Genomic DNA, 16,475 nt, shown 5'->3' on the forward strand with positions numbered 1-16,475 from the left:
ATTCGTTTGACTTCATCATTTCTCAGTGCTAGGATTTGCCATGTACTCATTTTTTAAGTTGATAACCTTTTGCGATGAAATTCTTCAATAAGATCTGGATACAATAAGTCTTCTTTAATTGGGAACTTAAAGTGAGGAAAACGTTAAAATTTATAAGAGCTGAGAGACCAGAAACTGTGTCTGTCAAAAGCGTTCACATGAATGAGAGGTGAGATTACCGTGTGTGTGGCTGAAAATGGTTGAGAGGAGGGCATGACTTGAGAAAATCTCTTGGCCAAAGTCTCATCTCGCAGGACTTGAAAAAATCTTCCAAAAAGTCTCGTTGCAGGATTTTTTATATATAATAGAGAGATTTGGAATACATACATTTCATTTCATTTCTACACATAACTAAAACAGAAATTTTTTTCATGTTACAGTAATATTGACAAAATGCTGACGTCAAGTCCAAATATCAAATAAACAATTTTACAAATGGTGTAACAAAACAATTGAATTTTTATTCAAGAATATAACCAAAGATAAATAAATTATTCAATTTACATGTTGCCCCCAATGTGTAAAAACTGAAGCCAAAATATCAATTGACACAAACCTGACATGCTAGGTTGGCTGGTGCAGAGGTTAAGAACTGCTGTCTCGTAATCTAGAGGTTGCAGGTTCAATCCCAGAAGCTTTCCGCATTTACTATTTGTGAGCTGCTATTATTACTACTATTACATAATAAAAACATACATTTGATTTGAGTCTGTAACACCTGGTGTAAATTTTTGTACTTGTAAAAGTTAAAAATTTTTTTACTGTTTTTTTCTCTCGGTCATGTTCACATGGTACAACGAACTTGCTTCTCCCTCTCTGAGTTGATGGCATTTATCTTCATTTATCCTCACAGGTGGCGCAGTGGTAGTGCTGCTGCTTTGCAGTAAGGAGACTGAAGAGTGTGGGTTCACTTCCCGGTTCCTCTCTGTGTGGATAGCGCTTTGAGTACTGAGAAAAGCGCTATATAAATGTAATGAATTATTATTTTTTATTATTCTTTTCACAAGAGCAGCGATGAGCGCAGTTGGTGCTGTGGTTGATGCTTGCTCAGAACTATTTGTTGTACCAGCAATGAAAGATACAATACCCCATGACCACTATTAGACTATCATGTAGTGTTGGGCGGTATACCGGTTCATACCAAAAACCGTTTTTTATTTTTGTTATGATATGGATTTTTCTTATGCCTCAACACCGATTTAAATAGCCTAAACAACGTTCGGAACATGGCGCAGCGGGAAACTGTTTAAGGGGGGACCTTTTTCACTGCTGCACCGCTAATCACACATGCAACGGAGTACATGCGTTAGTGGAGGTATTGGTAATGGTGAAAATGGACAGAGAACATTCTGAAACTGAAGCTGTAGCAGACGATAAAGTTGAACATGATGACACAGAAGAACTTTTGCCGAAAAAAGGAGCCGTGTCTGTTGTCTGGAGACACTTTGGTTTTAAAAGGTCGGATGTGGACCATTATGTTTCTATACTACTGGATAATACTACAAGCCAAATTGTACTGGTTTTATTTTTTTTTTTTTTCAATACTGTGTAATGTACCTGGGTACTGTGTGATAGTGTGATGACATGTTGAATTTATTCTAGACATTTCTACTTTATTCATGTCGTTTATGTCGAGATTAGACTCGACATGTTGACTTTATTCTCGTAATTAGTCATTAAAGTAGAACATCATAAACTAAACTTCATCTTAAAACGAATATTTAATTTACTAGATTTTCTCAAACCCCGTCGTAAATTATGTAGCACATTAAATGCTTTGTGTTGTGTTCCCCGAGCCATGTTAATCGCTACGTGCTTCTTAAACTGACTTCTTCTTGCACTAAGAGGAGGCGCAGGCAGGTATCACCACATAGAATACATTAATTTCATGATATTCCTGCTCCCTGAGCATTTAGAATGTTAAGATAAATACTTGATATCATTTTTATGCATGTATTAATCATGTGGGGGCACGGTGGCATGGAGGGTGCACTGCTGTGTCGCAGAAAGGGGGCCCCGGGTGTTCCCTGCCTTTAATTTGCATGTTTTCCTGGTGGGTTTATTCAGTGTGCTTCAGTTTTTTTCGAAGTCCTGTAGGATGTGGGGTTTTGTTATGCTATATTGACCCTGCTAGTGTATGTATTGCTCGTATTCACCCTGCGATGTGCTGGCGCCCTGTTCAGGATTTGCTCTTGCCTCACACAACGCTTGCTGGGATGGGTGCAACCCTGAATGGATGGCATAATTAAACATGTATAACGAAGATTTTTTTTAAAGTTCTGATTGCTCTGTGGTCTAAGTTTATAACTAGTTTTAATTTCACAAAGACGTTTATCGTGTGGTGATTGGTTATGTGGAGAAAGAAAAAGGAAAGATAGGACTAGGGGTTTGGTACGTCAGACAGAGACAGCACACATGCAATAAGGAAAGCCCGCTCAGAAGAACATCCTTTGAATTCTGTGTTTGTTTCTCGGACCACCAGATCACAAACCCAACATTTACACAATATTCAAGTTAAACCTGTGCGATACCCATTCATACATCCAGTTTCCTGGAGCCTTATCACACCTGCCATAAAGTTCTCTACACTGAACATACACCTGGGGACCCCTTACTGCGAGGAAGCAGCACTACCGTTCATATTTAATGCCTGCTTTATTGCATTTCATCATTGAAATTTACCTTAGCATTCTACATTTTCAGAGAGCAGGAATACCATGCAGTGAATGTATTCTGTGCTGTGATCGCTGCCTGCGTCTCCGCTTAGTGCAAGAGGAAGTCAGTTTAAGAAGAGCATAGCGATTAACAACTGGGTCGGGGAACACTTAACAAAGCATTTAATGTGCTACATTAACTTATGATGGGGTTTGAGAAAATCTAGTAAATTAAACATTGATTTTAGGGTGAAGTTTAGTTAATGACATTCTACTTTAATGAGAAAATAAACTATGAGAATAAAGTGGAAATTGCCGACTTTAATCTCGACACAAACGGCGAGAATAAAGTAGAAATGTCGACTTTAAACTTGACATAAGCGTCGAGATGAAAGTGGAAATGTCGAGAAAAATATTCTTGACGTAAAGCTTTTTTTTTCTTCGCTGTGTTTGTATTTTTTTTCTTCACCATGACCCTAATACGCTTCCACAAATAGCATTATAAATGCAAGTTGCAGTTATATTATTTATGTATATAGCTTAGCTTGAAGCAAGGTCCATATTAATGCAGTTTGCCTTAATGATAGTTCAGTTGGTAAAGATGTCATTACCAAGTTGCACTTGTTTTATTTAATTTTAATTTGGTGAATATTGTGTAATGCACCTGGGCTTGAAGTCTTGAAGTAATAGTATTATTACTGGAAGTTACACTATTATTTTATTGTTATTATTTATTAGTTTAAATATTGTGCTGTTTAATGATGGTAAAGTTTTTCAAAAAGTCATTTTAACGTGTCAGAAGACAGAGATTGTTAACATTAACAAAGTGTAGTTGGTTTACATAAAATATTTACTATTTATTCCTTTTCTAATACATGTTCAGAGCAATACAGTAATCCCTCCTCCATTGCGGAGGTTGCATTCCAGAACACCCCGCGAAAGGTGAAAAATCCGCGAAGTAGAAACCATATGTTCATATGGTTATTTTTATATATTTTACCTTTTCTGCAATCATTTGCATCTTCTGTTGGCACTTGGACACGGCCCCTGAAGCAGTAGCAGGAGCACGTTAATGCTGAATGAGTGAGATGAGACTTCCTGGTTAATGCAGCACTCCGTCGCTGAGCCAATCAGCACACAGGAACTTAACTGTGTGCTCTGATTAGGTAGCTTCTCAGTCATCCGCCAATAGCGTCCCTTGTATGAAATCAACTTTGCAAACCAACTGAGGAAGCATGTACCAGAAGTAAAAAGACCCATTGTCCGCAGAAACCCGCGAAGCAGCGAAAAATCCGCATTATATATTTAGATATGCTTACATATAAAATCTGCGATAGAGTGAAGCCGCGAAAGTCGAAGCGCGATATAGCGAGGGATTACTGTACAACTTTTGACAAGCACCTCTGGATATTTTACTAAGTTTAAATGCCTCTTTGGAAAGTTGAAAATATGTTGTCAAAATTTTAGTTTAAGTTGTTTGCAAACTTTGTTCAATAAAAAGACTCTATATTTTGACTGCATCTGTCATGCAATATGATTTCTTCTCTTCATTAGTGCCACCCCCTTGAAGACTATCACATTATGGGGACATGCAAACCTGTATTAATACTTGTGTGCACATTAAAATGTTTTTTTGTACAATGTACAATTCTCACGACACTGAAATAGGTTATTCTTATCCAGTAATTGCTGTGGAAAATGTGGTTAACATCCACTCATGCAAGGGAAAAAAAATACCGTTCAATACCGTGAAACCGGTATAATTTTGAAAAATACAGTGATATAGAATTTTGGTCATATCGCCCAGCACTACTATCATGCGGCATTTGCGCTTTGACAACAAAGACACCCATGCAGAACGTGTGAAAATGGACAGATTTGATGCGATCTCAGACATCTAGCAACGTTTTTCTGAGAAATGTGTTTCGAGTTATAACCCAGGGCAACACATTACTGTTGATGAGCAACTGTTTCCAGCCAAGGTCCGTTGTCCTTCCTTGTAACAAATACATCTCAACCAGCCATACAAACCTGGCATAAAGTTTTGGACTGCGGCAGATCTGAAGACAAAGTACATATGCAATGCCACTCCTTATTTAGGTACAGATCCCAGTCGTCCCACAGGACAAAGACTTTCCGAGACTGTGGTCATAAAGCTTATGGAACCGTTTCTGGGAAGAACCGTAACAACAGACAACTTCCTCACGTCGGTTTCGCTAGCTAATAGACTGCTGCATTGCAACACAACTCTGCTTGGCACCGTAAATAAAGTGCAACAGAAACTTCCACCTTCAGCTAAAGTCACTTCAGCACACAAGCAATTCTCCATGCAAGTGTTTAGATCTGGCAGTACCATGCTAACGGTGCATGTGCCCAAAAAGAGGAAGTCTGTCTGCATTTGCAGTACTATGCATCATAACATGGAGATTGGGCAAGATCGGAAAACAAAATGTTCAAATGACAACTCATGTTCAAATGACAGTGTTTTCAAATAATGACATTTTCAGGTATGGATGTGTGCGTGCATGTGGAAGAGAGGCAGAGACAGATTTGATGTCATTCAGGTGGTTACTGGAATATAAAATAAATAAACACTTTCTCAAAGGTATAACAAAACAAGTGTGTTTTTATTCAAGAATATAACTGAATAAAAAAAAATTCAAGTGACAACAAAATACCAAGAAGACATGATTCACCAGGGTTTGTGTGTCTGCTCATATCCCTTCAGTGATATCTTTTACTTGCAGCAAAAATTTACACTGGGTGTTACAGACTCAGTACTAATAATAGCAGCATCTCACTACTCAAAATGGTAAATGTTGGGAAAACCCGGACTTAAACCTGAAACCTCTTGATTATGAGGCAGCAGTTCTTACCTCTATACCTGCCGTACAGACATGTCTCCTTTAGGGTGACTGATATTTGAGCATTGGGTTTTACACATTGAGTGCAACATGTAAACTGAATAATTTATTCTTCTTCGGTTATATTCTTGAATAAAAACATACTTGTTTTGTAATACCTTTTGTGCAAGTGTTTATTTGATATGTGGACTTCAGTCTTCACACATTATACACTTCACGTCAGCATTTTGTCATTTTTCCTATAACATGACAAATGTTTGTGTTTTATTTATGTGTTCAACATTTCTTGCCTCACATTTCCTGTCATCCTACATTTACACAGATTGTTGTAGACATGGAACACACATCAAATGTATGCATTCCAGATAACGATATATTATTTACCTTATACAATTCCAGACATCTAACTCCCAGATAAAGAGATTAAATTCTGAGAATTTTGCATATGACTTGACTTCAACTGCCTCGGTGGGGATGACTGAGCAAGCTGCCAGTGCTGACGATACATTTGCAAAACAAAGACACTGCTGACATGGTCTGAGGGAATTTAAGGTGGCCCGGCATTACGAATACCACAGAATCATTCTCACTCTAATTTTATTCTAATCTTGCTGCAAATTTGCCAGGCTTACTTCATCTGGGCACAAATTCACACTAACATTCACAGATTTTACCCATCAAACCCCCACCCTGATCTTAAAACATAACTGGGCCGCCCCAACCTGTCTTGTACTACACCTACAGGACAATTCCAACCTAAATCTTATTTTGTCTTTACAATCAGGATATCTTTATTTCCTTGAACAAAAATTATGCTCTCTTTTCCTTCAGGCATGAACATTTCTAAATTACTTTCTGATTAAACCGAGTAATTTCACTAAGCCTGCCAAAAACTACAGCCTCATAGTATTGTTTAGATCAGTGTTTTCCAACTTTTTTTTTCTGTAGTGGCAGAAGGCGGTGGATTTCCAGAATTGTTGAGTTTTCTTAATCCTAGCCTTAATATCCTCGTCTGTCCCTCATGACTGGCCGGTCTTACTACCTAGGTAGGTGAACTTATTTATATTCTCTGCTACCTTCTACCCGATCATTATCAGTGTTTCCTGCTTGTTGTTAATCTGCAGTACTTTAGTTTTTTCTTGGCCGACCTTCAAGCTAACACATTGTACAGTTTCTCTCAGGGACTCAATTTTTCCACACACATCTTGCAGGTGGTGTGACAGTAAGGCAAGGTTGTCTGAGAACTCTAGATCCTCCAGTGCCTGTCTCACCTCCTCCCTAAACTCAACCTTGCAGTCTTTCTTTTTCAACTTCCACCATTTGATCCTTGGCACTGCCCTCACTCTCTTCCTTTAGTATGAACGCTAAAATGAGCATGATCCTTTATCATTGTGCCAGAACTTTCTCATACATCTGCAAGACCTACAACTTCTTATACTTCTCAGATATTTCACAGACTTTCAACCACCTACATAACCTTTTAACATCCAATCAATATTACTATGGTATTCTTTCATATCATTCAGAAAAAATTCAATAAACTTCTTTCCAGTTGTTCTTATTTACAGACATATAAAAATTATTTAAATGCAAAACATTTGGGGGAAAAAGGTAAAAATTAGAAACATGCATTGCTTTGTTTGGAAATTGGCTAGTGATGATGATGTAATATAGCTATAAAAATTAAAATAACACAACTCCATGTATTATTTTAAATAATGACACCCTTTCTATTTCAGAAAAAAATTAGTTTCTTTATAAGTTATTTATTTCTTTTCACATTGTTAAACATTAATCTCAATAATGGGTGGCTGAAAAAGAAATCAAATGTCTCCATTTACAAGAGGTATTTTCTGCACATTACAATTATAGCAATTTGCAATGTGGCAAAATGAAGATTGAACAGTAGAATGTGCTCCATTCAATGGGCCTAAAACATTACTACATCTGACTCCAATCAGAAGCTGGACACAATCCATAAGCAGTATCAAATATAGGTCAGAAACATTGCCAAATGCATGACTGCTGTGCATTAAAATAGGAACATTTCACAGCAATACAACATATCACAAGAGTATGGAATCTAATTGGTTACACTAGTAAAGTGCTTCAAAAAGCCAAGAGGTGAATTTGAAATACTGAATTTGAAACAATCAAAAAGACATACAGTTTTAATTTTTTACAACTTTGACAATAACTAAAAAATTATTGCCAAGATTAACATAAATATTTTCAATTTGGATGCTGACAAAACAACGTAAGCAGCACAATACATCTGTCACAATGTGTGTGTTGCTTTAGAGAAATTACAGGCAAAAAATATTTAGGTTTCATGAAAGGTCACAGTATATTACAGGGGCCATCTTAAGAGGAATCGGTGATATTATGAACCTGGATAAATGGGGAGGGTTACGTCAAGAAGGGCATCCGGTGTAAAATTTTGCCAAAACAATATGCAGACAATACAAATTGCCATACCGGATCAGTCGAGCCCCTGGTTAACAATGACTGCCACCAGTACTATTAGCCAACAGGGTGCTGGCGGAAATTGGGCTACTGTTGGCCGAAGAAGAGGGGGGAGATGTGTCCGGAGGCAGGAGGCGAGGAGGAAGGGTAAAGAGAGTGGAACTGAGGGTAGGAACTTTGAATGTTGGCAGTATGACTGGTAAGATATGATGGAGAGAAAGAAGGCTGATATATTGTGTGTATAAAAGACTACATGGAAGGGGTGTAAGGCCAGGTGGAACCAAATTGTTATATCATGGTGTGGATGGGAGGAGAAATGGGGTAGGAGTTATTCTGAAGGAACAGTATATCAAGAGTGTTTTGGAAGTGAAAAGAATATCAGACAGAGTAATGATTATGAAGCTGGAAATGGGAGGTGTGATAATGAATGTTGTTGGTGCATATGCCCCTCAAGTTGGGTGTGTGATGGATGAGAAAGATGATTTCTGGAGTGAGCTGGATGAAGTGATGAATAGTGTACCCAAGGGACAGAAAGTGGTGATTGGAGCGGATTTCAATGGACATGTTGGTGAAGGAAACAGAGGAGACAAGGAGGTGATGGGTATGTATGGTGTCAAGGAGGGGAATGAAAAAGGTCAGATGATAGTGGATTTTGCCAAAAGGATGGACATGGCTGAGGTGAATACATATTTTAAGAAGAGGGAGGAACATAGGGTGACGTACAAGAATGGAGGAAGATGCACACAGGTAGATTACATCCTATGCAGAAGAGTCAATCTAAAGGGGATTGAAGACTGCAAAGTGGTGGCAGGGGAAAGTGTAGTTCAGCAGCATAGGATGGTGGTCTGTAGGATGACATTGGAGATCAAGAAGAGGAAGAGAGTGAGGGCAGAGCCAAGGATTAAATGGTGGAATTTGAAAAAGGTAAATGCTAAAGAAAAGGTGTATGATGAGTTGTACGAGAGGTTGGACACTAAGGATAAAGATAGAAACATACTCACAAGTGAGGAGAGTGTGTTTAGCAGATGGAAAGAGTATTTTGAGAGGCTGATGAATGAAGAGAACGAGAGAGAGAGAGAAGGTTGGATGATATGCAGACAGGGAATCAGGAAGTGCAATGGATTAGCAAACAGGAAGTAAGGACAGCTATGAAGAGGATGAAAAATAGAAAGGCCATTGGTCCAGATGACATACCTGTGGAAGCATGGAGGTGTTTTGGAGAGATGGCAGTGGAGTTTTTACCCAGATTGTTTAATGGCATCTTGTAAAGTGAGAGGATGCTTAAAGAGTGGAGAAGAAGTGTACTGGTGCCAATATTTAAGAATAAGGGGGATGTGCAGGACTGTAGTAACTACAGGGGGATAAAAATGATGAGCCACAGCATGAAGTTGAAGCTAGGTTAAGAAGTGAGGTGATAATTAGTGAGTAGCAGTATGGTTTCATGCCAAGAAAAAGCACCACAGATGTGATGTTTGCTCTGAGGATGTTGATGGAGAAGTATAGAGAAGGCCAGAAGTAGTTGCAGTGTGTCTTTGTGGACTTGGAGAAAGCATATGACAGGGTGCCTCAAGAGGAGTTGTGGTAAGGTTGGGAGTGGCAGAGAAGTACGTAAGATTTGTACAGGATATGTACGAGGGAAGTGTGACAGGGGTGAGGTATGCAGTAGGAGTGGCAGATGCATGCAAGGTGGAGGTGGGATTACATCAGGGATTAGCTCTGAGCCCTTTCTTATTTGCAATGGTGATGGACAGGTTGACAGACGAGATTAGATAGGAGTCCCCGTGGACTATGATGTTTGCTGATGACACTGTGACCTGTAGCGATAGTAGGGAGCAGGTTGAAGAGACCCTGAAGAGGTGGAGATATGCCCTGGAGAGAAAAGGAATGAAGGTCAATAGGAACAAGACAGAATACATGTTTGTAAATGAGAGGGAGGTCAGTGGAATGGTGAGGATGCAAGGAGTAGAGTTGGCGAAGATAGATGAGTTTAAATACTTGGGATCAACAGTACAGAGTAAATGTGGATTGTGGAAGAGAGGTGAAAAAGAGAGTGCAGGCAGGGTGGAATGGTTGAAGAAGAGTGTCTGGAGTAATTTGTGACAGAGGGGTATCAGCAAGAGTGAAAGGGAAGGTCTACAGAACGGTAGTGAGACCAGCTATGTTATATGGGTTGGAGACGGTGCCACTGACCAGAAAGCAGAAGACAGAGCTGGAGTAGCAGAGTTAAAGATGGTAAGATTTGCACTGGGTGTGACGAGGATGGATAGGATTAGAAATAAGTACATTAGAGGGTCAGCTCAAGTTGGACGATTGGGAGACAAAGTCAGAGAGGCGAGATTGCGTTGGTTTGGACATGTGCAGAGGAGAGATGCTGTGTATACTGGAAGAAGGATGTTAAGGATACAGCTGCCAGGTAAGAGGAAAAGAGGAAGGCCTAAGAGGAGGTTTATGGATGTGGTGAGAGAGGACATACAGGTGATGGGTATAACAGAACAAGATGCAGAGGACAGAAAGATATGGAAAAAGATGATCCACTGTGGCAACCCTTAACGGGAGCAGCTGAAAGAAGAAAAAGAAGTGAAGTTATATATTTAAATGACAAATCATCTAAGGAAAACGCTTTCAGATGTCAACTAGGACAAAAATTGCGTACAGCACCCTCCATAACATTTCCCTGATTTACCCCTCTGCTCCACATTTAAATACAAATCAAACAATTTTGAGGGCACAGTATCCTGTATCTCTGCTGGTTAATATCCTTCAGGAAAAAAGTCTCCATGAGAGTTTAAAGGGAGACACGAAATAAAAAAATTTCTTAATTCTTGCTGTGAAATTTAAGAATCACCTATGTCTGAGGAAGTCATCTTTCAGAATCTGAATGGACTCCTTTAATTAATTTTAAGTCAATGAGTTAACAATAGGAAAGATATTCTCTCTTAGTAGAAAATGGTTTTGTAGTTCTTACTTGGCTGCTTCCTTACACAGTGCACTCCAAATAACAGTGAGTATCACCCTGAACAAAAACAATGTCTCCAGGATTGCTGGAGATGAAAAGAAAAGGTTCAAATTTGGAAAAACCTAGAATCACCCAGAAATTCACTGTTCAATGTCTGTGATGTTTTGACAATTTTAACATTTTCTTTTCACTGTTGCAGAGGACAATGTAATTTGGCATGGACTATTTAAGGGCACAGCCAAAAGAGGACCCGCAAGTTGTCTGTTTCTCAAACAACAGACTTTGATGTAATTAAGTTGTTATAATGCACAGTTGTGATGTGCAGTTGTGTATCTGGGTCTGTGGCTTCTTTTTCTGTAACAGATCCAGTCTGTCTTCTTCTCTCAAGAGAGTAGTGGACACTTTAGTTGTTTGGCATTTTGTGACATGGAACAACTTTGATTTCTCTAAACAACAGACTGAAACGTTTCTTGAGAAAGCAGTTTCATTTTAGCCATTTTTGAACCCAGTATTAATCTTTAGGAATGCTACTACCCATGCTAACACAATAATAAGGTATCTCTAAAAAAATTAGCATTCAAATATAATTAATTAAGGATGAGCTAAAATAGTTTACAACTTGGAAATTGGAATAATGGCTGCTGGAAAAGGGACTTTGCAGTCATGTTTGAAAAACAAATTATAAATCAGTAATTTCAAGCAGTAATAGCCATTTACAACATTAGTCATGCCTTGACTATATTTATAAAATCAATTAAATTGTACGTAGATAAAAAAAAAAGAATCATCAAATTCTATTAAAAACATTACATTTCTTGGGTGATTCCAAACCAAGGTTATTGTAGTTTTGCCTTTTTATATTAGTTTTTATTTCTATATTTTTTCTGACCTTACTTGGAAATTCAGTTTAGTTTTAGTTTTCCTTCATCGTGTATTTTTAGTTTTAGTTTAGTTTTTATTTCACAAAGATATTTCTATGTTATTTTTATATCTATTAGTTTCAGTTTTAGTAATTATGGCATGGAGCTCCTATGGAGTTTAGTTTTGTGTCACAATCAGACAGAACTGTACACTTAACAGCTTTGGATGCGAGTTTAAAGTTAGTGGAAGCTTACTACACTACATGGTTTTCTATCTGGTTTTGTTTTTGTCTGATAAAAACAAGCATAATCAAAACTAGATACTGAATATGAACAATTTTACACAATTTTATAATTTTAAAAATATTTTGTCATGAAAATCACTTAGGAAGAACAGGGCTCTTAGACTTGAATCAGTGTGTAGACCCCACCTAGCTGTATTGAAGGAAACAAAGAACAACAAGCATGTAGTGTCAAGGTTAGGGGCAGTGAGACTTGAATAGCCCAACATAAAGGACAGTAAACCCATAATGAGCAGAGCAAGGGCAAGCAATAGGAGTATGGACAGGCATAAAACAACAGAGACAGCATCTGAAATTAAAAACAATATATACATTATCTAAACCTGTTTATCTAGAGTAGGATTACAGCAAACCTGGAGCCTACCCAAGTAGGTTTGGATGTAAGGCACGAAAAATACCTGGTATGCAATATGTATGATAAGGCTGATGTTAAGTACAAAAAGAATATGATAATTCAACTATCTATTTTGAGAGAGAGAGAGAGAGAGAGAGAGAGAGAGAGAGAGAGAGAGAGAAAAAATTGAAAAAAAGAAGACAAATATTTTAATAAAAAGGAGACAAATATTTTAAAATATAATTCTACTAATGGATTACTTTCACAATATCAGGTATTTTAAGTTGTGAATATATAAACTATAAAAGATAAATGAATAAATTTAGAATAAATACAAAACCCAATTAGTATGTTTAGTTTTTCATCACTTGGCAGACTCTCTTCGCCTGCCTACCTTTGTTTGCATCACTTCATTGTTAAATGATGCTTTTAAAGCAAAAGTGATTGGTCAGTAACAATCTGCTGATCTTATATGATGACCTAGTCAGTCTCTCGATCAATGTCGTTTTATTTTCAAAAACCGGGAGTGGCCTCCCCTCGACTTTCTTGTATACTCAGATATGGGGATGGATTTTGAGGAGTAAACCACAAGACAATGATTATATTTTTATATTATGTACATTAAGGAACCATCAACAACAAATCAAATGAAATGAATTATAGAACAATTATAATAAAAGTAAAGTTGAATAAATCAGACTCAGCAGCTGAATGAATAATAATAATAAAAAAATTAAAAAAATCGAATAATGTGTTCAGGTAAAGTACCACTTCTTAATTTAATACAGATCTACAATTGTGGTGTAACAACCACATGCCAAATTTCATCCATCGATCCAGCTGCATTTTTGAGTTATTGTGTTTACACACACACAGACACGTGCGCGCACACATACACACACAATTCCAAAAAACTGTATTTTTGGACTCTGGGAGGTCTACAACGTCAAGATTCATCAAAAAATTGAGGTCAAATTTTTTCATGATTACTATACTTTCTCTATACTTCGTATATGAGAAAGTAAAAATGATTTCTCCTTTGCGAAGTGACAGGTGAATTGCTGTCAACAAAAAGCAGTCACCTGAGAAATAAACTGAAACGTTACTCACTCGTGATTTTTCGGTCCATATAGTAAACGTTTTGTTGAGCAGCACATTCTGATTTGAGCCGTTTGAATTACATCTTGATATACAACAAGCACAAAGAAAGGTGGCACGTAATTCGCTTTCTATTTCACACGCTTTACACACCCGCATTCAGCTTGCTCTGTCACCACAAATGCTGTGTGAACACCCGCCCTCCATCACCAAATGCCGTTCACTGGATGAATATGTGCGGACAGCTTGTGGTGGATGAATTACTGTTTTAGAGTTGAAACTTACAAGGGTTAAAACAAGGGTTAAAGACTAACGGCAAGAATATTCATTTAAAAACAAAAACTACAAATATTTTAGTAAATTATTATTTTATTGCGGTGGGCTGGCGCCATGCCCAGGGTTTGTTTCCTGCCTTGCGCCCTGTGTTGGCTGGGATTGGCTCCAGCAGACCCCCGTGACCCTGTAGATAGGATATAGCGGGTTGGATAATGAATGGATGGATGGATGGATGATTTTATTTCAGTTAGTCTTTCCAGCTACATTAATAATTTTGTTTAGTTTTAGTTTTTCATTTCGGTTTTGTTAATTATTTTTAATAATAGTTTCAGTTTTGATTTTAGTTTTCGTTAACTATAATAACCTTGTTCCAAACTTTTGAAAAGTAATGTACTTTGGAATGTGTCGATTTTCTGTTGATTCTACAGTTTATTTCAGGAATTTCATGAAAATTCAATTTAACCATACAATCTTTAATATTTAAAAAATGTCAATAAAGATAACGGCTTTATTAGAAAAAGATTTACTAAGAAATAACTGTTAAATGGGAACAAAGAGGCCTCATGTTCATAATAAAATTTTATACCTCAGGAATAAAAGAAAAAACGTTACTACAAATTCCCTGGAACCTCACCCTACAAATATGGAATAAAACTCAATCAAATGCTTGAGTTCAGTAAACAAAGTGCTTGCTTCATGTTTCTCCAAAATAAAACCACTGCTATTTGAATGTTGGCCTTTCAACAACAATAGAACTGGACTGAAATACACACAAAATCAAGCTTTACTGTACATATGTTCTCTCATATGTCTGGTGGGTGAGTCTGATGTGGAGAAGGCAGCAGGAAAACTATTCATTGAGACCAGCAGTCTCTTTCTTTTTGAGTCAGACAAAAAAGCTGTACAGATGGTTACAATCAGGGGCAAGCGACTACATTCTCAACTTAATGTTAAGGGGAAAAAACGAATTTCCTTTTGCCTCACCATTAATAGAATTTGACCAGCTGCCAAACAAAAGTATTCTGTCCACTCAACACTTTCAAAACACAAAATACAAAGTCATATGCTGCTATTTTAACAGAACTTCACAAATCTGCTGTGTGGCAGATGAGAACTCTCCTGGGCATAACTTTGTCTGCAAAAGGCAGACTAAGGAATGTTCAGCAGAATAAATTTGAAAGTGGTCAATATTTTTTCAGCTTTTGATTTAAAAGACAGCCAGAAAGTGTTTATACTCCACATCTAGCAACCAAAAACCTCTAGACATTAAGCATGAAACACACAGTTTAAAAGAAATGAAATTATGTGATTTTGATATAGAAGCTTAATACACACCAGTGTATATTACAGAATACAGAATACATAAACACAGGCATTGATAGTCCCATTTACCTGAGCATGGAAAGGTTGCAGTTGGCATGAGTACACTTTTAGGGTTTATGTTTCAGCCTGATAGTCATTTTGTTTTATTGACTTTTTGCTCCAGATTATTTAGACAATATTATTTGAATGTTTCAGTTACACTTTTTGCATATATAGACTCTATATGCAGTATGCTCTAGGGTAATGGTTTTACTAGGAAACATTTTAATTGAATCTTATGAAATATAGTCACTGATGCATAAAATGTACATGAGTGATAACACAATCCTACGGGTTCCCTTCATTTAGAAAAAAGTGTTTTTATGTCTGTCAAATGGCTATGTAATGTGTCTAGCCTTTACAGCCAGATCTTTAGTGTGATAGTCTTTAGTGCTAGTATATAGTCCTATGGATTTCCTTCAAATGGCGATAAACATAACCTGGGTTCTGTATCAACCCAGACAAAAACACAGGATCTTGTGATATGGATAGGTATCCAACCACTGCATGATATATGCGTGGGTACCCAGAAACCAACAATTAACATTAAGTGCCTTGGGAAAGATAAGCAAAGAATAAGGAAGTAAACGCCTACAGAAAATCCACAGAAGAAAAATCTGAACTGATAAGTCAACCTTCCATAACTCTTGCCACAAATCCACCACAAAATACCATGCTTCAAATTTCTTCTCACTACCCTGGGAAGATCAAAAGGTGGTATCTACGTCTCTCCAAAGTCTTTGCCCAGCCCTCTACCTCTGAAGCGGACACTCCTGTGTCTCTGTCAAACTAACAGAATAACAATGATGGCATGTAATGTTATGTAACTGTAAGCCCATACTAACTGAAAAAGGATTTGAGCGCTACAGACTATCTCCAACAGTAAAAAGGTTAACTGGTCAGCTGTTGCCCAATTCAAACTGGGCAACAACTAGATAATAAGATGCTGACTCACCAGAGTCCAATTTCTCCAAAGGGTGCATGAAGTTTTAATGGATACTCAAAAATCAGGCTGCAAACTTCACCCAGTCATAAAATTTTTTCTAAAGAATTACCTACTGTTATATTCCTGGAAAACTAAAATAAAATGTAAGTAACCATGTGCTCTACCCTAGTAAGTGACCCCAAACAAATTAAAGAAAAACAGCTATAATATGTCAGATCTTTAACAGACTAAACATCAACACAGCTTCTTTTCAATAAACTAGAATATTCACTAAAGACAACCTGACCAAACACCCGCACAAATATACCAACATCAGAG

The 16,475-nt window shown here is 37.4% G+C and overlaps 1 protein-coding gene across 1 annotated transcript in view; it reads right to left on the bottom strand.

The window, feature by feature from the left end:
• myo10 (myosin X) overlaps positions 1-16,475 on the bottom strand; it is a 442,319-nt gene that overhangs the window by 156,212 nt on the left and 269,632 nt on the right. The gene's annotated exons all lie outside the window — the stretch shown is intronic.

This window comes from Erpetoichthys calabaricus, chromosome 6 (genome assembly GCF_900747795.2).
Source record: "Erpetoichthys calabaricus chromosome 6, fErpCal1.3, whole genome shotgun sequence".
NCBI classification, from domain to species: Eukaryota; Metazoa; Chordata; class Cladistia; order Polypteriformes; family Polypteridae; genus Erpetoichthys; species Erpetoichthys calabaricus.